Source organism: Tachysurus vachellii, chromosome 4, assembly GCF_030014155.1.
Source record: "Tachysurus vachellii isolate PV-2020 chromosome 4, HZAU_Pvac_v1, whole genome shotgun sequence".
NCBI lineage: Eukaryota > Metazoa > Chordata > Actinopteri > Siluriformes > Bagridae > Tachysurus > Tachysurus vachellii.
In genome coordinates, this window is record NC_083463.1 from 27589344 (window position 1) to 27613454 (window position 24111).

Here is a 24111-nt window from a genome sequence, read left to right on the forward strand (position 1 = left end):
AACAATCCACCATCAGTACACTCATTCTGAAAACAGCCAGGGAAGCACAGAGCGAGAACAGTGCAACAGTCTCCCATGATGCCACGCTCGGTGTACAATAAGAGGCTGTGCTTGCACTCACTAGTCCCAGCAGACACTACAACTTTCCTACAGTATATGTCTTCTACTTCTGGTCTTTTTAAGACACTCCACCACTGTAGATAGCAGAAACAGTTCAGTATTCTGACAAATATACACACGTTTTCCTGCACAGAACCCTGTCCTCAAGACCACTGAACAACCTTCCAAAGAACTGGAATGGCAACTTCAAGACCGACATCCATGCCCAACCAGTGCTGGTGTCCGTGTGGCTGAATAAACACACTTACCCACACCCAAGAGCAAAATCCAATGATAAATCTTCCCAGAAGAGTGAAGGCTGTTATAGCAGCAAAGCTGGAACAACAAAAATATGGTTTTGGAATTTGCACATATTTATGGTTCTCATATTCAGCACTGAATGCTGAAAATGGTCAAGACCGTGGTGGACTCAGGACTTTGAAAAAAAACTTCTTTCTTTTTTTTTTCTTTTTTTTTTTTTTTTTTAGTATTTCTGATTTTACTTAGCCTACAAGAGCCATTTTATTCATAAGCAGTTCCAAAAAAACAAAAAAAACATTTGGAATTTTCACACAAATATCTATTTCATAAGCATCTGAAAATTTTATTCTCTTGATGGAATGGAACACCAGGGTATTCGTAAAAAGGGGTAAAAACGGAAAGAATATGGCACAATTGTGGCTAATAGAGGCCATCCATCCATCCAAAAGTCTGACTGGGTAAAAAGGGCATTAGACAGGCAGGTAAATGTGACGTACTGTAAGCACTGGTGTTCAATGTGATATGATTTATTCTTTTTAATGTATAGAGTTGAGGTAAGGACATTATGTGACAGGTTACTGTCTATCGCTTAATACTATGTTGTGCTGTAAATATAATTTATCATCTAACACAATAGCTATATAAAGTACACAGTGTACAACATCTAATTACGAGCTAATTTTTTATTTTTCTGTCACTTGATGAGTCAAGATGCATTAGGGAGTGCCTCTTTTGTATGGTGATATACTAATTAAGCTGTATGTGTAATAAATGTTCTGGGCATGAAAGATGTCTGTCACCATGTGTGTCTTAAAATTGGAGTCTATGGCATGATCTCAGATTTCCCGTTGAAGAGAAGAGGGTGGATTTTGCCAGAACTTGCTGGGACACAAACATTCAAAGAAAAAAAAAAGAAAAAGAAAAAAGGAGCAGAATCTCCTCTGTCAAAGACATTCCAGAGGTAGTAGTTGATCCTCCTCACTTTCATGGCACCTTTTCACCCCACAGCACAGGAAATACCATTCTACCTATTCTTGCACACCAGTCCTCCCTCTATTCATTACAGATCTGGTTTTGTGAAGGGCCATGTAAGATTACTGATGATGGCAGCCGTTTCTGGCTCACAGCTCTTCCTGGCACGCTCCCATTTGAAAACCCACCCTGTACTGTACCTCCACCCCAATGTCCCCAACGCTCTCCCTCTCCAGCTCCACCTGCATGAATGGATCACACTCAGAGGCTCCTCTACTTTCCCCGGATTTTTCTTTTTATTCCCATGGCTTTCTCGTGCATTCCTGCTCAGGTGAAATGTAATCAGCACCTGTGAGTGTGGCTCACTTTCATTCAAGCACTAAAGTGTGGGAGGAGCAGATAGAATGGTCGGTGCCAGTGGTGATGTAATGCCCATTCAGCCACAGTAAAGCATCTGAGAAGCGATCACCAAGCTTGTAACAAGGTTATTAAGTTATTTAAAGGACAGGATTTAACAATAAGCAGGAAACTAGGAAAATGTTCTGATAAGGAAATACAGTAGATCAGTGGAGTTTATATATACTGACCTGGTTAAGGGATAAACACAGTTACTAGTGTCATAATAAGTCTTTCTGTATACCAGGTTATCGTATTATATACTGTATATGTAGTATTAACCTTAGTGCTGGCTAGGAAGGAAATCACATTTTTTTTATTATCAATGTGTTCCTTCTTACTTTATCGTTTCTATAGTAACTCATTCATACTGTAGGGAGTTCATGGCTGAATTGAAGTCTAGCAAGTAGAATAATAAATGTGGAAAATCTTCAGGACAAAAGTAATGAGATGACATTTACGTCTACACGTAGCAGACAATTTTATCCAAAAGTGACCTACAAATAAGGAAAAACAAACAAAATAAAAGTAATGATCTTGTCTCACATATAACTTGAAATGAATTAGAAGCACAATGTGTTCTTCTTAAAAGAGAAATAAAAGAAAAAGTCTGATTGTTGCCAAAAATTGTTCTGGGGCTATTTGAAGGACGTTGATGCTTTAAATATATGGGGAAGGTTTTCAAAGATTCTGACTTTGAAAGTAAATTCAAAAAGTTACTTATTTTTTAGTATTTTTAATTAATTAATTAATTTATTTATTTTTTTCCATTCTTTGGCTTCAGTCATTTTATCCTGTTTGTAATGGGTGTGCGCATGATGTTGTTTATCCTAATTAAACTGTCAGACTATTATTATTATTATTATTATTATTATTATTATTATTATTATTATTATTATTATTAATATCACTACGATTATATAAATAATAGATATCTATTCACAGATATTCACAGATATGCATACTGAGGTTAAGAAAATCAGAAAGTTTTGTTTGCAGTTTATACTTTACCAGTATGCCTACATGTCTATGTCCATATTTAAGGCCTGTCTTGTCCAGGAGTGCCAAAATAAAAGAGAATCAATAACTATGTTTGCTGGAAAGATAAAGAGTTTTCTATTTGTATAATATAAAGCCAATTACAGTTCTAACCCGACGAGTCTCTTTTCTGTCCATTGGACCGAGAAACACAAAGATGCTGATAAAAGACTGAGCTATGTAACTTTGAAGAGAGTTCGCAAAAGATAGTGTTTTCAAACAGCGCTGGAAGTTGAAAGCCTTCGTAGGTTGTATTTGATATACGGCTCTTTCAGTATCGAAAGGAGCCGCTCCTAGTCGAGCGAAAAGAAATCAGAACCTTAGAAGTTGCAGTCAAAAGCTTCTCCAAGCTTCTCTTTGTCTCGACAATATTCATACCGCTTTTCTAAAGAGTCAAAACTGTAAAAAAAAAAAAAAAAGAAAAAAAAAAGAAAAAAGAAAAAGTTCTCCTTCAAAGTGTTTCAGAACAAAGCAGTACAATCTTGGTTAGGTAGTTGAAAAAACTCCTGAAGTTTTGGACAAACCCAATAAGAACCAAAAGCTTGGAGATACCCAGAGACAAACTTTAATAGTGTGTGTTTATGTGTGTGTGTGTGTGTGGGTGTGTAGACCGAGGTTCTATATTGCTGCCCTTGCAGTGTTGCTTTCCAGCAGATCAGGAGATCAAACACGAGTGAAAAAAAATCACTAATCTCACCATCAAACAGACATTTCACAAAACTTTCAACTCCGCCATGTCGCTTTCATTTCCAAATGGGCCCAAAAATCTGCAACCGCGTTCTGCTCAAAGCAATCTGACGGGTGAAACCTGCATTCAACGGTGTGCGAGAGGTAAATCTGACAAGAAATGTTCACTGATTCATAGAGTCTTAGTAATGAATTAATGATGCGTGGCCTTTAATGTTAACAAAGAGAATGGAAGACACTTTGAGTACACCGAACCATCAAACGTATCAGCAAACGCATCTATTTTTTTTTTTTTCTTTCTCCTGATTGATGGGGCCATTCAAACAGAGCACACCTACTCTCTCTTCACACATTTCTCACAACGTTCATGCTTAAAAATTCAAACTGCTTCATCTTTTTCACTGAGCTACACCGGCCTAGTTTTTCTTCCTGAAAAAGCAGAAAGCTTTCTGTATTTACTACAAAAGTGCCTTCGCACATGAAAACACACTGACAGCGTATCATCTATACAAAGCGCTCGTGGCCACGATTTAAGTTTTGCAAACTTTTTTTGACAGCTGTCAGCTGAGAATAAAAAGTGGCACACTACGTTAATAATATGAAATCTCTCTAGGAAGGCAATTTATTAAGGTACAACCGTCATCAAAAGACGACTAAACCTTCATCCATGGCATAAAATGAAAGGGTTTTGAATTATTAGCATTAAAAAAAAAAGAAAAGAAAAGGAAACCCTGGTCCTCTAGCTGACAGGTTATCCAGGTCTGTAGTTTGTCTGATAGTTATGTACTCAAAGTAAAAAGTCTAGGCGACTTGTCAGCTACTGGTTTGTTTGTCAACTCAACGCTCCGAAACATTTCTGACAAAACTTTCCACTTCATACCAGCATCACGGTTTAGAAGACATGTTCAAACATGAAAACCAAAGAATACATAAAACCTTATTGAAATGTCATGAACCGGCTGTGGCTGTGTCTCAAATATCAGTCTACACTTAGCGTGAGAGCACTAGGAACAGAGTGTGCAGTGAGAGGCAGAATGCTGTTGCAGAAACTCTGTTGTGAGTTCTGTTGGGTTGAATGCAGGTATAATAACCACAGCAATCTACAGAATGGGTTAAAACACTGAAGCAACAGTGCACCAGCAGAGCAGGCAAGCACTGGACTGGATTTGTGTCTGTCTCCACTCACTGCTTGTGATCATTTCTTACAGGGCAGACATCCTCAATAACTATATTATAGTTGCATTGCTTTGATTACTTGGTAATCACATGTACATGGTCAAGCAACATCACTGAAATTGAGGCTAAAGTAGGTAACAGAAAATAAAACAAACAAAGAAACAAAGAAACAAAGAAACAAAGAAACAAACAAATGAATAAATAAACAAACAAACAAACAAACAAACAAATAAATAAATGGATATTTATTTCCAACAGTGTCATAGTTTTCCAGGCCAAAGTGGTGATTTATGATTTAAGGCTTTGTAATATATGATGTCCATTCTGACACTTAATGATGTATAAAATACTGGATTATTGTATTATTACTGGATTATTAAGACCTAACATCCTCTTGGTATGGCCTTTTGGAATGAATTCTTTGTTTTGGTTTTGTTTAAAATGGCTGACACTAGAGCGTGAATCCATGTTTGGGAATTTCTTTAGCCTAGGGACTGGGATCCCAATGGACCTGCGGGCAACGAAAATGTCAGCGTGGATGTTTTTAAACTCATACAGGTGCTAAAATATGACACTTCCAGGACAAAGGACGGTCGGCGTTCATTCAGTTGGGAGTCTGATGAGATTTCATGCAGCACTGTGGGATTTGTTTACCTCCTTAGTTCATTCCTTTGGGCACAATTTCTTTGTTCCGTCAGACTTTCTGAACGGCGCAAGGGATTGGTTGGATGGACTTGAGGAGCATGTCAGAGTGGGGTTTCAATAACAGCACCATCACTAGCATCTAGCATTAGTGTTTAGAACAGAGTAGGTATTGTAGGTATTTCTAGGAATATCTCAGAACTAGATTTAATCCTCACTTTGGGACAAATTCATAATAATACTGGAACATTCGAATCATGCTGAAGCCATGCCTTGGGGAACTTGTAGTATTTTAATATTAGACTAGTTAAATTTATTTTTTTATCCTACTATTACTATTTTAGCCAAATCTACATAAAAACATCTGATTTCCAGCAATGACACAATTCTGCTGCTAGAGAGTTTGCTTGAGATGATGTAATGAAATCCTTTACAGATGTTTCTCTCTCTCTCTCTCTCTCTCTCTCTCTCTCTCTGTTTGCCTTCTAAGAAATTGTGCCATTCATTATTCCACACATCTTCTCCCTCTTTCTGACTTCATCAGGATTATAAATCCCTCAACAGAACACAGATATGCTAATGAAGAACACGTTTCGAGAAAGTCGCAAAGAGCACTTGAACTCTTAGTCACTAATCATTATGTGTTTGGGAACACAGCCTTCAGACAAGGCAACAACAACAGCAAAGAAATAAAAAAAAAAAAAAAAAAAAAAAAAAAAAAACCACTCAAAATGATTTTTCTTCTTTTTTTCTTCAAAGTGTCTTCAAAGTCTTTTCTGCTCTGAGAAGTTACACTCCCAATTACCAGAAGTTTTTTTTTTAAGGTATTTCAGTGGCTTAAGCTTAAGATCTTTACAAGTAAAAAAGCTACATAAACCTACCTCATTAAGACAACAAAAACAAGTCTTCCTCTTAAAAATGGCCCAGGGGAGGAAGAGATTATCTACATCTATGAATTACTCTGTCTTTTTGACTGCTCCTTGCTCACCGCCTGTAATCTTATTAAAGTAAGCATGTTAAAAGTCGACTCTTTTGTTTGTAGCAGATCCGGTTCAGCTTTTGGTGCTCCCCTCAGGGAAGTTGAAGTTTCTTTGAAGTAAAATATTTGGGCGTCTGTGACTCTCGGTGAGGGTTTCATCCCACATACCATGTAGCCGCATTACAGAGTATGTTTATGACTATCACTGCACTTCCCCATGGCACACATGCCTCTGGAAATGAAGCGCAAAAAAAAAAAAAAGGCCCAGACAATGTTCTGAGTTTAGCGAAACATTAGTCATGTAACGTTTGTAGTGTGAATGCTAAAGCGTCCCAGCAACGTGAGGTAGACGGAGGAGCTGCACACCAAGAGCAGAAAGATATTTAGTTGAATTTTATTTAATCCTGACACAAAGCTTCGTGTACATGCTTCACAGTATAATAGACTCAAAATGGGTTGTTTTTCTGGATATTTTTGCAGCTCATGAGCTCTTAAACCACAGCACGACTTCTTTTTAACACCACAAGCTCTTTAAAATGCAGATCTCATACAAAATGGATAATTCTATTGGCTGTGGACGGAAAATAGAAGGAGAAATAAAGTAAAATATTTACTCTGTACCACAATAGTAACAAGTTCATTTTAAAAACATAAACTGGTAACATTGCCGTTATTTTTATAATAATAGTAATAATAATAATAATAATAATAATAATAATAATAATAATAGTAACCACAACAACAACAACAACAACAACAACAACAATAATAATAATAAGAATAATTATTATTATAGTTATTATTATTATAATAAATATAATTATAACAAGTATTATTATATTATTAATTATTATTATAATAATTACTACAAGTATTATTATTATTATTATTATTATTATTATTATTATTGTTGTTGTTGTTGTTGTTGTGGTTACTATTATTATTATTATTATTATTATTATTATTATTATTATTATTATTATTATTATTATAAACTTCTGCTTCAATCAGGTATAAAGTCAGACATAAGTTCATGCAGGAATCTGACTATAGTTTTAGTTTTCTTTCGTGCTGAACAGGTAAAAACATTTATTATAACCTCTATTTTGGTGGTGAAAGAGCGAGAGATAATAATTGCCCGGAGATGAAGTCTAGTTATTAATAAAGTGCTAATAAAACAGCTAAAATAATAAAAAAAACAGGATCATAAATTCGAACAGTAGGAAAGAAGCAAAGAACACAAGAATACAAGAATACAACAACAAAAACTTGACTATGACTTATACAGAGTCTACAGTGGTTAGTAGGTGAGAGTGTGAAGATGTGCCGAGGCTGATGAGTAGTGTAATAAATACGCTGTGCCTCTTTTCTTCTACCATGAAAACAGTCAGCTTATTGAATTAATTCAAGAATTGGAGAATTTTTAAAAGGAATTGTGAGTTGTATTGTGTTTTCATCTTATGGACACATAAACTGGGACATAATTCACATGAAAATGCAAATCACCTATTACTGTGTGCATGTTGTACAATGTCTGCCAAAGCCAATTAGTTGTAATTGTATTGTACTATCTGTCTTACACTGTCTTCTGTCATACACTGTTTTCTGTCTTACACTGTCTTCTGTCTTACACTGTCTTCTGTCTTACACTGTCTTCTCTCACACACTGTCTTCTGTCTCACACTGTCTTCTGTCTTACACTGTTTTCTGACTCACACTGTCTTCTGTCTTACACTGTCTTCTCTCTTACACTGTCTTCTGTCTCACACTGTCATCTGTCTTATACTGTCTTCTGTCATACACTGTTTTCTGTCTTACACTGTCTTCTGTCTTACACTGTCTTCTGTCTTATACTGTCTTCTGTCTCACACTGTCTTCTGTCTTATACTGTCTTCTCTCACACACTGTCTTCTGTCTCACACTGTCATCTGTCTTATACTGTCTTCTGTCTTACACTGTCCTCTCTCACACACTGTCTTCTGTCTCACAATGTCTTCTGTCTTACACTGTTTTCTGTCTCACACTGTCTTCTGTCTTACACTGTCTTCTCTCTTACACTGTCTTCTGTCTTACACTGTCTTCTGTCTCACACTGTCTTCTGTCTTACACTGCCTTCTCTCTTACACTGTCTTCTGTCTCACACTGTCTTCTGTCTTATACTGTCTTCTGTCTTACATTGTCCTCTCTCACACACTGTCTTCTGTCTCACAATGTCTTCTCTCTTACACTGTCTTTTGTCTCACACTGTCATCTGTCTTACACTGTCTTCTGTCTCACACTGTCTTCTGTGTTACACTGTTTTCTGTCTCACAATGTCTTCTGTCTCACAATGTCTTCTGTCTCACAATGTCTTCTATCTTGCACTGTCTTCTCTCTTCTATCTTCCACTCTCTTGCACTGTCTTCTGTCTTTCACACTTTTGCACACACACTTTATGTAAGCATTGTGTTGGTGTACTGAGTTTTGTGTTGTCTCTTGTAGTTCTGTGTAACACCATGTTCCAGAAGGAACGTTGGCTGAAAGGACACTAAAAGCTTCATGACTTGACTTGTAATGCTGCATTCAAACTACCTCATGAATAGCAAATTGTAAATATAGCTGCAAGCAGCGATGACGGGCCTTCGCACGTTTGTTCATCGCTATACGGTGCCTTCCAGAAAACAATGCACGGTGGGCAAGTGCATCAAGTGGCTAAATATCAGTGGACTATTTTATGTTGTTACTGACCCATTTGGGGACTGTAGGTAAATGAAACCCCACATTTTAGACAAACGGGGGCGCTAGTGAGCCACTTAAGAGACACACCTTTGTCTGACCTTTTTGTCCACACTTAACAGCCGACAAATGTGATGTATGTGTCAAATTTCAAGTTAATCTAAGCACGCCAAAAGACTTAAATATGCCTGAAAAAGAAAGTAAAGTTTGACACGTTACCATGAGAACAGTGTTTGAGATATCAAAAATCCGTTCGCAATTTCGCATCTGCAATATCTCTGCACCATGTTGGCCAAGTCTGGTCTCAATTGCATGAATCCCCTAGGAGGAGTATTTAAAAGTTTACTGCATGAAGCTGACAAAAAATCCACCTTTGTGACTGACACACTTCCTGGGGCCTGTTGGTGGCGCTATACCTGGGACTCACAATAAGCACATAGATGCGATCGGAATCCTTGGCCGAACATACACACCGCGTGTCATCACAATAAGACATTTTTTGCTTTAGATATTAGACACTTTCTGTTTCTCTGAATTCGCCATAATTTTGTCGCCTCGCCATGGCAGCACCGTTCGAGATATCGAAACTCACTTCGCAATTTAGCAAGTGCAATGTCTCGGCATCATGTTCACCACTTTTGGTGTCAATCGCATGAATCCTCTAGGAGGAGTATTTAAAAGTTCATTGCATGCAACTGTGAAAAAATCCACCTTTGTGACTGACACACTTCCTGGGGCCTGTTGGTGGCGCTATACCCGGGACTCACAATAAGCACATCGATGCGATCGGAATCCTTGGCCGAACATACACACCGCGTGTCATCACAATAAGACATTTTTTGCTTTAGATATTAGACACTTTCTGTTTCTCTGAATTCGCCATAACTTTGTCGCCTCGCCATGGCAGCACCGTTCGAGATATCAAAAATCCCTTCGCAATTTAGCAAGTGCAATGTCTTGGCATCATGTTCACCACTTTTGGTGTCAATCGCATGAATTCCCTAGGAGGAGTATTTAAAAGTTCACCACATGCAACTGTTGTGACTGACACACTTCCTGGCGCCTGTTGGTGGCGCTATGTCCGAGATTCACAATAAGCACATCGATGCGATCGGAATCCTTGGCCGAACATACACACCGCGTGTCATCCCAATAAGACATTTTTTGCTTTAGATATTAGACACTTCCTGTTTCTCTGAATTCGCCATAACTTTGTCGCCTCGCCATGGCAGCACCGTTCGAGATATCAAAAATCCCTTTGCAATTTAGCAAGTGCAATGTCTCGGCATCATGTTCACAACGTTTGATGTCAATCGCATGAATTCCCTAGGAGGAGTATTTAAAAGTTCACCGCATGCACTTATAAAACAATCCAAAATGGCCGACTTCCTGTTGGGCGGAGCTCATAGTTTAGAGCGCGAAAGTTGTTCGGGTCGATGAGATCTATATGCGTACCAACTCTCGTACATGTGCGTACATAATTGCCCGATCTGTGCACCAATGTTTGTTTTTGCATTACAGGGGGCGCTACAGAGCCCCCCTGCCACGCCCGTATTCCAACCTTTGTCCAATCCTAGTGTCGCGCGACTCTGACGTGTGTGCCAAATTTCAAGAGTTTTCGAGCATGTTAAGGGACCCCAATTGGCCAATGTGTGGGAAAAAAAAAAAAAAAAAAAAAAAAAAAAAAAAAAAAAAAAACTCCCGAGGAAAAACAATAGGGCTTCGCACCATTCGGTGCTCAGGCCCTAATAAAGCCTCAAAAGTTGTGAATTGACTGATGGAGTGCATTTAAGATATTTAATCTTTACATCTTTACATCTCAGGTGTATGTGTCGATCCCCCAATATAGATATTAATACAAGAACCTGGACTTATTTTAGTAAACCTGAAAATGCTTAGATCATTCATCATGTTTTAAGGAGCTTCTTATCAGATATTAAGGATCTCTTCTACTAAGCGTGTTGGAGAGAGTGAGAGATTGTTGGACAAAAAAAATGCTTGAAATTCTTCAGGAGCTCAAAAGAAGTCACAATACATTTTCTCCCAAAACTATAGTCCTATTTGGAAGATGTTCATGTCCCTGGTATTAGGAAATCCACCTTCAGACCCAGGAATGTGTGTAATGTTCACCACACGGCTTTCTACACGTAACGGAAGAAGACATGGATCAGGTTTAGAGAAGCACAGGTTTCCGCTATTCCTGTCCCCAGGGCTCGACCTGGCAGATTGCCTAGAGGTCTATCCTGCATCTTTCCAAATGGTGGAACTACTGTAGGGCAGCTGGGGCAGACTTTTTTAGACGTTCTTCAAGAAATCCAGGTGTTGTTTCTATACAAACCGGGATCACCTCAATCCCACGCACCTGACCCTTGTTTTCTGGGAAAGCAGGATAATAATAAAGTTTCCTGTACGATCCTGTAATTTGTGTGACTTTCTTTTTCACAGCGCTTTACGGTTTTATGACACATTAAATACTAACTCCTCACAGATCCACTCCCTACGGCAAAACCGTTGGTGGGACATTTATTGTTGGGTACAACAGAATACATGGGCTTTGTGTTTGCATGAGAACCTCATGACTGGTTTGAATGTTTGAACCACTGACTGCTGCATGATCCTGTGTTGGAAATCAGCAGCACCGCCTCCAAGTTCAGGGGTAAAGCAGAGTTGAGGGGTGAGAAAAGCAAAGCTCTGCATTGTTCTGCTACTGATATCACTAGTGTTACAGACCTCAAGCTCTCACACAACAGACCGATGTTGTAAAAGAGATCATTCTAACGCCTGACGTCAGTCCACTCCTCACAAAATAACATAGTTCAGAGGGCAATGCAGCGTATTCCTGAGATTTATTAAGAACTTTAAGTACTGCCTATTACAGTAGTGACTTGTCTCATGTAGCCAGAGCTTCAGACTGATTGCAGAAGGTCTGGACGACATAGCAGCTTTTATTGGCCAAGGACCGGCCAAGAGGGCATCTGACTGACATGTACAGCATAAGCCGTTTCTTCAGCATCATGTGTAGTGGCATAAAGTAAAGTCAATGTCAAATTCTATACCATGACCTTCACATTATAAGTGCTCATTGTCACACGTCAACACAATGACTTCCTTTTTCCATGAGGAAAGTAGAGCATCACGACAACTTTGTTTCCAGGAGGACCATTAAAAAAACAAGACACGCATGTCTCCCGGACATGCCGTAGAATCCAACCAATCAGATTTGTAGAATCCAATTTAACTTAGATAAGAAAAAAATTCTTTAACTGATTATCTAACTTCAGAGTGAAGGAAAATTCACCCCCCAAAAAAAAGGCAAGAAAATGTCGACAAACCTCAAACATTCCTTCAAACATGCACAAAATGTAGCTATTTATTGGTTTGAGAAAAAAAAAACCCTTTCCAATGTCAGTGTTCAGATGCAAGACTTAGCCATCTTATACCCACCATTTAAGCATTTATTCTTTGCCTTTCTATATTTAAAATTTCAATATCCATGAAGCGAAACCGAATAATTCTCTTGCTTTCTAATTTTCAGTTTTATTGTGACTGTCTCAGCAGGAATAACGTCAGGTTTGTCCTTTGAAGTGAGCACTGAGAAAATCTTCAAGCAGCAGAGAAATGATGGATCCTCTTTCTCTCTCTCTCTCCCTCTCTCTCTTTCTCTCTCTCTCTTTCTCTCTCTCTCTCTCTCTTTCTCATTTTTCTCTCTGGCACTACTTCATACGGTGCGAGGAGAAAAAAGAGATGGTATAAGAAATGTGTTTTTTACGTGCTAAGCCATCCATCAAGCCGAAAATGGGTCTCTTTATTTCCATCTGTGTGGCGGTTGGAGAGCTGTTCTGAGGACAGTTTTAACTGTATTGGCTCACACCAACACACACAGCAACACACACACACACACACACAGTGTACATCCACGCTGAGCTGCACAAACATTCTCTCATACAGCTGGATGCTCTAAGAATTGCTGGGAATTGGGTATTCCCAGACCAACACACACATCTAACCTAACTGTTCTCATTTAGAAAATATCATGGATACATTCATTTAGGGGACTAATCTATATTTACTGGTCAGACAATGACCTCATAGGTAAACGTAAGAGGTCACATGAAAACATCTAATCATATCTTCTCAAACTGTGTATGACATATTCAGAAGAAAGCACTATCTTCCCCCTATCTTCCCTACATGAGATCACATACCTCAATGATTGGCCAGTGTCATTATGATTGTCAGAATAAAGAGACCCTGTTATCCCTCCTACCCACTATCTGCAGCCAAATTTGTCCACACTTGACTCCAGATGATGCTTTTCTTTTGTGCTACATCCTCCTTTAATGTGACTCACAGTGGAAGGGCAATTTGCCAAATCCCTATGTCGAGACCATTGGTATTAAACGAGTGTTACGTGTTATAACACCCGCACTTCACTGACAGTATAGGTAATACGATGCAGTCGTCAGTTTCAAGCACCTCCAAGCACACAGGCAGTCTTTTTCTTTTTGCTGCTCAACCCCCACATTCTCTAACAGGTGCCTTAATATGTCTGCAAATAAGGGCTGTTTGAACAAATGTGACTGACGCTGATCTGGCTGCGTTTCTCCGAGGCAGAGCTAAAAGACGAAAAAGTGCCTTTTCTTCAAACGGCAGAATGCATCATCCTCCCCTCCACGCTCAGCCTCACCTTAACCTCGTGGTTAATGTATTCTGCATTGCAGAACATTAAAGCGCCAATCAAACGGAGTGTGTCAGGGTTCCAGCGGCGTTGTGGAACGAAAAAGCCCTCCTACGGACCGAGCGCCGAGGAGGAATCATGTGTGTGAGTCCTACCCACAGGCAAAGTTATCCTTTCATATGGCTAACCTGCACAGTAGCTGACAAACAAAAATAACTAGGCTGATGAGGATGCAAAAGAAATGGTGCCTTTTGTGACGATGATACACAAACTTCAGAGTGTATACAGATCTCTATTGCATATCCACCGGCTTGGATTTTAAAGGGTATTAATAATTGAATATGTTTCGAACAATTAGAAAAACTCTTAGATATCAAAAACCTTTAATCTGTTCCCATTAAAAAGCATACAATAAAAAAGCCTTTTATCTTCCTGTTTGTCTTATGCATGGTTCCTCATATTTTTGGTTTCCTTCATGTATGCATGGAGTCTTTAGGACTAAAAATTGTACAGATTAGTACACATTAGTACTCATTAGTCACCTTCTGTGCATCATGACTTCTCAATTCTGATTGGTCAGAAGGTGATGATTAATGTTCTATAACATCAGCTGCAAGGTTTATATTAAGGCTTTAAATATAAATTATTTTTGTTTTTATAGTAACAGTGTACACAGACAATCTCCATGTAATCAGATTAAAAGTGTGTGTAACTATTGAAATGGTGACGTTTTCAGTTTACAGTAGAAATCTTTAAGTAGCATACTAGGTAGGAATCTCCATTCAGATGTTTATAGCTGCAGAACATAAGCGATTGCAAGAACGAGTTTCACTGACAGTCCAAATCATTAAATGTATCTATAAATGGATAAAAGTCACCCACTTTCTGTAAATAGTATATAAATATTGTACATCAGAATTATCCTACATCCCAAATCATACTGAAATGAATATCCCAAAGGTACAATCTCCTGTGTCTGGTAGTGTGGATCTAGTGCACACTTTATAAAGCTAATATTACCCACAACTCCTTGAGTAAATGAGGAGGAGATTTGTGAGGATTTGTTTCAGCTCATTTCAGATGTTTTTAAGAGAGGTGTAAATGAAACGTGGAAAATGAATCAAGGGAATGGTCAATTTAATGATACGGTATGAATGATATAAGGAATGTTGTTGTTCTCTCAGCTGCTCCATGTTCAGGGTTGCCACAGCGGATCATCTGGTCCTCATGTTTCGTTTAACACATATTCATCGACGTATGCCTTTCATGACGCAACCCTCCCATTTTTAGGCCGTGACAGTGAAAACGCTGGATCCTTCCGCTGGTTCGCCAGGGGATGGAATAATAAAAGGGATAATGAATGATAATCTGAAATGCAACATGGAGTTATTTTATGATGATTGTGTGCGTAACTGTGTCCCAAATGATGTGCTACACCCTATGCATTTACTAAATACTCTAGTGCCAATGTATGAATTTTAGAATGGTAGTATCACCTCAAAAGTAACACTAACAGATTTTTTACTAACAGGAATTATTAGTTTTTTTTACTAGTTGATGGCAAATGACATCACATACACACAATCAATGCTGCTAGACCTTCGAAGAATACAGAATGTGTAACATTTTGAAAAATGAATCGCATACCACTGTGGACTTAATTAAAAGAAACTTATAAGATATGAAGGTGTTGTTGACCGTCTTGAAAATTTTCCCTCCCCACCTCTGTTCCTGCTACATAAGTAAAGCTGTGAGTATCGAGTGTATGAAGATAAGAATGCAAATGAATGTTTAATTTTAGCTAACAAGCTAGGATAAGTGTACAATTGACATTAAGAAAAGGCAAATTTTGATAGTAGCTATTTTTTCTTTAAGAATAATCTGCTTTTTTGGGCATCTGAATGTCTGGAACTATTTCCTCATTCAAGTAATTTGGCTTCAAATTTAATTAAGTATCAAGGATTCCTTCCTATGAACTCTCAAAACCAACTCTAGTTCTTGAACACGTGAAAGTTAGCTAGCTAATCGACTAGTATCGCTCTACTACTCAGCTTTTCACACACACTGCTGCATCCTGCCACGCTAATCACAGTAAGCATAAGCCCCTACCCTGGCGAGAAAAAAAAAAAGAGACAACATCAAATGCTCCAACTGTCTGCAGCATTTGCATGTTGCCTTTGATGTGGGAGATTTAGACAAAGCGCTGCTGCCTAGATGAACAGCATGAAGGTTAAAGCTGCTCTGGCAAGAATGCAGTGGCTCAGGAGAGGCAGAGCGTTTCAATACAGCAGACTTCAGATGTACAGAGAAACAGAAGGATATATATAACTATGTACTCATAGACACTTCATTAAGTTATCATTAAGATGAAAAAAATTTAGCTTGTCATGTTAGCAAAAGAAATCCCAAATCATAAACTCCGCCTTCCAGAAGACTTTACTGTGGTGGAAAACATACCGGAGTGTCCTATTTTATTTACTGTTCCATAAACCTCTTTCCACAAGGTTTATGTAAAGTTCTGACACAATTGCACACCTTTTTTCCTTTTGGCCCTCCTCATCCTTTGTCCTGTATCGAGCAGAGATGAAGGCTGGCAGAGCTGAACTACTGAACTCCTGACCCTCAGAGAATGGACTGGGGGCTCCACCGGAGGCTCCACAAATGCAAACTGAAGAAAGGCAAAGAAATAATACAACAGTCACTAAGAGTACTATAATCATTATGTCAGACAGACAGACAGACAGACAGACAGACAGACAGACAGACAGATAGATAGATAGATAGATAGATAGATAGATAGATAGATAGATAGATAGATAGATAGATAGATACTTTATTGATCCTAGAGGAAATTCAAGCAACCAGTAGCAACATTCAGAAAAAATAAGATTATCAAAAACACAAGTATATTATATAAATTATATGATTTGTTTTTTCAAAAGAAACTCATTTGTTTCATCAAGATTTATTATTTCAACTGAGTGGAGGCCACTTTTTATGTTTCAGGATTTCATTACTTTTGATTCCATTCAGGTTTTTTCTATTTGGAAATCTATCTCTTAGAATTTTACAGCAGGAAAAGATAACTCATTTTATCTGTGGTCCCATTTCTAGTTCATAGATTTTGTAGAATAAAGTTTCATCTAGTAAATGATAGTTAAGTGGTTAGCGTGTTTGCCTCTGGTGGTGGGGATTTAATTCCCTAAGTGAGGGAAGAATTTCCAAGTTCAGGGGTTTCCTATGTGTTCTCTGGTTTCCTCCTCAGTTCAAAGACATGTAGTGGAAGCTGATTGACGTCTCTGAATTGTGTCTGTGTGTCCAGGGTGTCCCAAGCCTTGTGCCCCTAGTCCCCTGGGGTAAACTCAGGGTCCTAGTGACCTTGCATAGGATAAGCAGTTCAGAAAATAGATGGATGGTAGATGAATAATAGTAGCCTAATGTAGAGCCTCTCACACTATTCCTTAGTGTTTGTATTTTTCTTTAGTCTCTAGTCCTTGTTGTGTCTAGCTTTCCACTAGTTTTCGTGTTTCCAAAGGTTTTCATTGTCAGAGTGTACATTCCACCCAGGGCTAATGCTAAAGAGGCACTATGTGAACTCAATGGGGCTATTAACAATCCCCATATATATTATCACCAGAGATTTTAATCATGCAAATCTCAAATCAGTGCACCCTAAATTCCATCAGCATGTGGACGTTGCAATGAGAGGGGCAAACTCGCTGGATCTTGTTTATACAAACATTCTCAGTGTGTACCATGTGAAGCCCCGCCCCCATTTTGGCTACTCAGACAACATCTCTGTTATGCTAATTCCAGATGCGGTTCTGAAGCAGGTGAAAACCTGGCAAGGCATTTATGATGTGACTATCTCCAAGACCATCACCACACACTCCAACAAGTAACTGTGGATGACTGCAAAGCTGCATGCGCTGCTGAAGTCTGGAGACTCCGCCTTCAGAGCAGGACGGCCTAAGAACAGAAAGGGCCAAACTGTGCTGAGCAATCAGAGAGGCAAAGCATGTACATGCCCAGAGAACCCTGGCAGGGCATCCAGGTGATCACAAACTACAGGACAACTTCACTTGCCTGTGACAGTGACGCCTCCCCACCAGATGCTCTGAACAACTTCTACACTCTGTTTGAGGCACAGAACAACTAGTGGCAAAGAAGACCATCCATCCTTCTGAAGGACCAGGTACTCAGTCTAACCATGGCTGATGTGAGGAGAACTCTAAGAGTTAACCCACAGAAGGCTGCTAGACCAGACAACATTCCTGGTAAAGTGCTCAGGGAATGTACAGAACAGCTAGGGGATGTCTTCAACATTTCCCTGAGTAGCGTCATTGTTCCTACGTGCCTCAAGACAACCACCATCATCCTGACTCAGTTTGGCATTTAATACAATCATCCCTCAGCACGTGACTGACAAGTTGAGCCTGATGGGCCTGAACACCTCCCTTTGCAACTGGATCCTGGACTTCCTGAGTGGGAGACCTCAGTCTGTCCAGATCAGGAACAGCATCTAAGGCACAACCGGTTGTGTGCCCAATCCACTGTGGTTCACTCTGCTGACTCACGACTGTGTAGCACCACCCACCCTGACCACTTTTTATAGATAGACCATCGAGAGCATCCTGAGCAGCTGCATTACTGTCTGGTTTTGGGAACTACACCGTCTCGGATCACAAGACCCTGCAGCGGATATTGAGGACAGCTGAGAAGATCATCGGAATCCCTCTTCCCTCCATCACAGACATCAATAACACACTCTGCATCTGCAAAGCCAACAGGATTGTGGATAACCTCACACACACTCTTCACCCTTTATACTCTTTGTACTTTATAATATACAGAAAGCACTAAGCACTGGTCAGAGCTATTTCGTGTATTTTGTCCTGTATTGTTTTGTCTTTTGTCTCACACTGTTTGTATTACATTGCACAATATGCACTTAATGGCTGTAGCCTGGCTACAGAGGGCTAGGACTAAAGTCCTAAGCACTGTGTTGTTTTACGTAGCTTTCTGTCTAGCACCATGGTCCTGGAAAAATGTTGTTTTATTTCACTGTGTTCTGTGTCAGCTAAATATGGTTGAAATGACAATAAAATCTTCTTGACTTGACTTTGACTTGACTTGTTTAGTCTTCATTATGCCATATTTCTGAGTTATAGTAGTTCATCTGGTTTCCCCAGTTTATTTATTTATTTGTTAAAAAAAAAAAAAAGAATCATGTCTAGTTATTATTATGTCTAGTTTTGCATTAGTTCCCACAGTGTGTGTATTTCTTTATTTTTTTATATTTATTCATGTATTCATACATTTATATGTCTGTTTATTTTCTCTTATTATATCTTCTATAAAGAAATATTATATCTTCTATAAAGAAATATTATATCTTCTATAAAGAAAGAATAACTAGTTTCTTTCTTTCTTTCTTTCTTTCTTTCTTTCTTTCTTTCTTTCTTTCTTTCTTTCTTTCTTTCTTTCTTTCTTTCCTTCATTTTTTTACTCCTTCCTTCCTTCCTTCCTTCCTTCCTTCCTTCCTTCCTCTCTAGTTGTTTATATGTGTTTGGACATAGTTACAGTATTACTGTACATGTCTGTTGCACTGTATTATTTAATGATTATCTATTCTGGTCTATCTCAGCCAAACTACTCTGTCTCAAGCCTATTAAAGATGAAGATGAATCTGGTTTTGTTTGGACATCGTTTGGACATAGGTGGAAAATCTCATTTGTTGTCTTTGCTTTCCATAAACCGATCCACATCCTTCAGTCGATTCATTTACACTAATTGTCACAATGTGCAGCACCGCCAGCTTGAACACGATTGAGCAGAAACAAATCAAGCTAAACACAACTAAATGATGTTCACAGATGCCTCATTCTATCCCTTGGAGAACAGCAGAGAGAAGAGAAGAGGAGAGGAAAGGAAAGGAGCGGAGAAGTGAAATGAAACTATTTCTTTCTCTTCTGTATGACTGTGCCTCGGTGTAGCAGAAATGTGCTCTGAGATGAAACAGCGAGAGCGCGGCTTTGAAATCCTCCTCAAGTCAAAATTAACATTTTTATTTCAACTCCAGCCAAGTGAGAGGAGAACCGGGGCCGGGCAGACCACTCTGGGCAACACACATAATTGTTTATTGTGTGTAAACTTCAGGGAACAATGGTTGGGGAATAAATGCTGCATGTAGGAGGAGGAGGCGAACTGCTGGAACGATCACAAAGCAAGAACATGGCCTTATTTTCTCCGTAGGATGACCACATGAAAGACAAACCCGTTAGGCCCATTACTATGGTTCCATAATGTATGCGTTTTAATAATTATCACACAATATAAACCCTCTCCATCACACGCTCTGCCACAGGGGGAGGACATATGGTTCTGTTCTTTTTGATACTCAGTACTCTTTTTTCTGATTTCAGCTGTGCTTTTGTCTTGGAGAGTGCTGTCTTAGTTTACCAGAGGAATTATAACTTTCATTGTGGTTAGATTAACTTGCAAATCTCATATTATGGCATTTGTTTGAGTTCATTTGTATTGTAGCTTATTATCTTGTCATCACTTTTGAATTCTTGATATCTGATCTGATCTCAGAAAGTGTTGATTCATTCAATCACTCACTCATTTTCTACCGCTTATCCGAACTACCTCGGGTCACGGGGAGCCTGTGCCTTAGGCATCATTGGGCATCAAGGCAGGATACACCCTGGACGGAGTGCCAACCCATCGCAGGGCACACACACACTCTCATTCACTCAGGCAATCACACACTACGGACAATTTTCCAGAGCTGCCAATCAACCTACCATGCATGTCTTTGGACCGGGGAAGGAAACCGGAGTACCCGGAGGAAACCCCCGAGGCACGGGGAGAACATGTAAACTTCACACACACAAGGCGGAGGCGGGAATCGAACCCCCAACCCTGGAGGTGTGAGGCAAACATGCTAACCACTAAGCCTCTGTGCCACCCAAGTGTTGATTTGTTCATTTATTATAATAGTAACTTTGTAATGTATACTATTGTGAACACAAAGGGATTATTGTCAAGTCTTTTGTAATGAAATGTTTAGTTTGCATTTTTGCAGGAAGTTCTCCAGTGTCAGCACTTTTTTAAACCGTCATTCTTTTAAAATTTTCCATGCTGGAGTCGAAAACTGAAGACTTTGCACTTTTGCAGTTTCTCAACCACATGACATGACCTTGTCATGGTGTTATTAACACTATAGAGATGCTGGTGAGGGTTTGACTGTTTATAGATAAGTGATGCTTGTTTTCTGGTTGGTCCACAACGTTAAACACAACATAAACAGATAATAAGTACTGTTTTCTTCATTTTGTTCAGTCAGCAGGAATGTAATGAAAGTCTGAATGTCTGATACTGACCATTTGATAAAAATGTTTGGCCAGTGCAAACAGAACGATTTCTCTTTAGCCGTGATTAAAAAAGTAAAATATTGTCTCTTTTCACTTTCTTGTACATTCCATTTTGGAAGAGAATTGTGTAATCTCTTTTTCTTCTTTCAGGGTTTCATGGGTAATTTGGCACACATTTTTATAAAGGCTATGTTTTCTCTCTCTAACACTTGTGATATTATCTATATTTTACAGAAACCCAGCCCACGTGGAATGAATAATACTAAGGCAAACTGTAGCCAGCTGGTCATATTCAGAGGCTGAATTACTGAGAAGAATTTTGAGTCTTGGAATTTTTTCAAGGCAGGCGCATTGATCGATAATAATATATAATAACCGTGTGACTTGTGGTAAGATGCGTCTACAGGATGCGAGTGCGGAAACTTAGTAGTGGTTTTATTTAGCCAAATCCAAAAACTGAAACAGAGTCAATAGCAAAGGTTGTAACACAGACACGTGGGCTTCATACAAAGGAGTCTAAATCAGAGATGGGGAAAGGGAAGAAGGAAGCATAATATAGGAAACAGGGATCTGATATATCTCTGTACAAAAGCATGATAAAACACTTGGTATACGTAGACAAACTAATGAAGGATTGACATGGAACAGGTGAACACAATAGGATAACAAACACGGCTGTCTAAGGTGGGCCCAGGCCCCTTATGCCCACCCATTTGAACAGCACATGTGGGTAAATGTTGTCTCTCCACATCCATTTATTTAAGCATATTTGCTTTGCCTGCTTTGAAACTCTCAGGCATGCACTATGCTACATGGCTGTAAGGTGTGTGTACAATTGTATTTTATTTAGCATGACCCTTTTCCTTCTGGTCTGCTCCGCTAAATGTTATGAAGGGAAATGCAAATATTTACCAGTGGAGGTTTGGCAAGCTGTGGATGGCCCATGGTGATTCCTTGTTGATGCTGACTACTGTATATCTGAGCTGCAGAGAGAGAAAAGGTGAGGGAAAGAATGAGTGGGATTAGAAAAAGTTCTGAAACTTTTCAGAAGAGTTTCTGCATTGCATTGCAAGAACTCTAACCCTGAATAAGTAACAGAAGTGATGCAATGTATATGATATTTCAACAGCATTGTTAAATCCTGCATGGTTATAAAAAAAAAAAAAAGCAGAGCTTTTCTGACAAATGTGTTAATTATTGCATGTTAGCGAAAACAATTTCTTTCATATCATTGCATTGGATCTAGAGCTGATTCTGGGAACAATGGTTGTGAGCCTGGGAATACACCCAGTCTATCACAGTGCATCATGTATGATCACACACACATACAGTATTCACACACTTACGCAGTTTAGTCTAGAGAATTCACCTACAGACATATATTTAATAGGTCGAAGGAAAAACGTGGATATCCAGTCGATTTTTCTCCATATCTATAACAGAGAATTTTGTGAAGCTTATTCAGTTGTCACCAGTCAGACCTTCGACCAATCAAAAGGTAGGATGTAGGTTAAACAGCAGAGGGTTTAATAATAGCAAGTAAAAATATTAGGAACGAGTCAAATAACAAGAACAGCAAACAATACAAAATTTCTGGCAATACTTGTGTCCAAAACAGGCAATGGTCAATATGAGCAAACAGATACCCAGAGAAATAAAACGATGTCATTCTGATGTCATGACGTTATGAGACATGACATCAGTACAGCAAGGTCCCTCTTTAACAGATCCTGGTCTGGGGTAGGAAATAAAATGGGTACATGGACTACATCTAAGGATCACAGCCTCTAACAGAAATGTTCCGAAAGTTCCTGAAAAGGTTCCTGTGGTGAAAAAAATTCCAGAGAGGGAGCAGAGCATGTGGGAAAGGATGTAGCGATGTAGAGCATGTGAGAGAATGAAATCAGAGGAAGGTACAGGAAGTGAGCGCTGTGCCACTATGCTGCTGACCCTTGACGCCCATCTGCGTGTCAGTAGCTGTGACTCGGGCTATGGACCAACTTTAACACAGGACTCCAGCTTTGATCGACTGCCAGCGATTCATCTCTTTAAAGAAGCAGGAAGACGGGGGAGAATAGCACGCAGCTGCCAATTATTGGAAAAACATCAAGGTCTGAGTGGAAAGAAATGGAGAGAGATTAACTCGATCACTTTGGATTTCTTCTTGTTGTTTTTTGCTCAGCGAGAATGGAAAGTGTGATGAACAGAACTCGGTTATATTTAGACGTGTGTGTTTGCATGCATGGCAAAAGGGACACGCAAACGCAGGAAACAGGATAGATGTATATATACGGTTAATTACTGTGTGTGCACATGGTCTAGACGTACAGTACACAACCGCTGGATGAGAGAACGAGGGATGTGCAATGTGCCAGCTCAGCACAAAGGCATGGAAAAACATCTGGGGCAAAAATAAAAGTGTATTTATCCCATAGCTGTGTAGAAGGATTTAAACAAGTGACATATTTGTATGGATAAATATCACTTTCCATTTTCTACCTGGCTAAATATGGGCGACTTGGATCTCTCACTGAAACTAAGTGTGACATTTCAGGGAGATCTACAATAACTTTTTTTTCAAAGAGAATTTTTATGCAAGTAGAACTGACATTAAAAATGTCAAGCAGGATCCGTCTGCAAACCACCATTTTTCTCAGTGGGTCGGATGGGCTTGTGTTTGAGACCATATAAGAACTCGAAGACATGCTTGCGAATGCTTCTGAGTGGGCACTGGGTGCCGCCCTGGCTCTCACTAGTCCACACACTCATGCCTTCCCTCTGCAGTCAATCCATTACACTTCCTGAGTCCTGTAGTGTTATAAGTGTTAATATTTATAAGGCCTTTGTACCTGTCAATCTCTCTATAAGGAGGCGTGGCCTTTGTGCATTTCAGTCCAAGTTAAAAGTGCCAGGATTTCAGGATTAATTTCATTGTGCCAGTCAGTTACTGTGAAGGGACTGTTGCCTTTTTCAGTCTTTGTGAAAGGGGTGTGGCTTTTTTACAGTTCGGGTAAAAGACACTTGGTCTTTGTACCTGTCAGTCCTAATGACAGAGATGTAATCTTTATTAAGTGAGTGATCAATTCGGT

The 24111-nt window shown here is 39.2% G+C and overlaps 1 protein-coding gene across 1 annotated transcript in view; it reads right to left on the reverse strand.

Moving 5' to 3' along the window:
* The window catches only part of LOC132844846 (axin-2-like), a 54106-nt gene extending 32070 nt beyond the window's left edge, over positions 1-22036 (reverse strand). The window contains exons 1-2 of the mRNA XM_060868680.1: positions 21935-22036; positions 16179-16311 (exon numbers count right to left, since the gene is read on the reverse strand). The gene's annotated coding sequence lies outside the window, so the exon portion shown is untranslated. The remainder of the gene's footprint in view (positions 1-16178; positions 16312-21934) is intronic.
* Positions 22037-24111: the final 2075 nt, after the last annotated feature.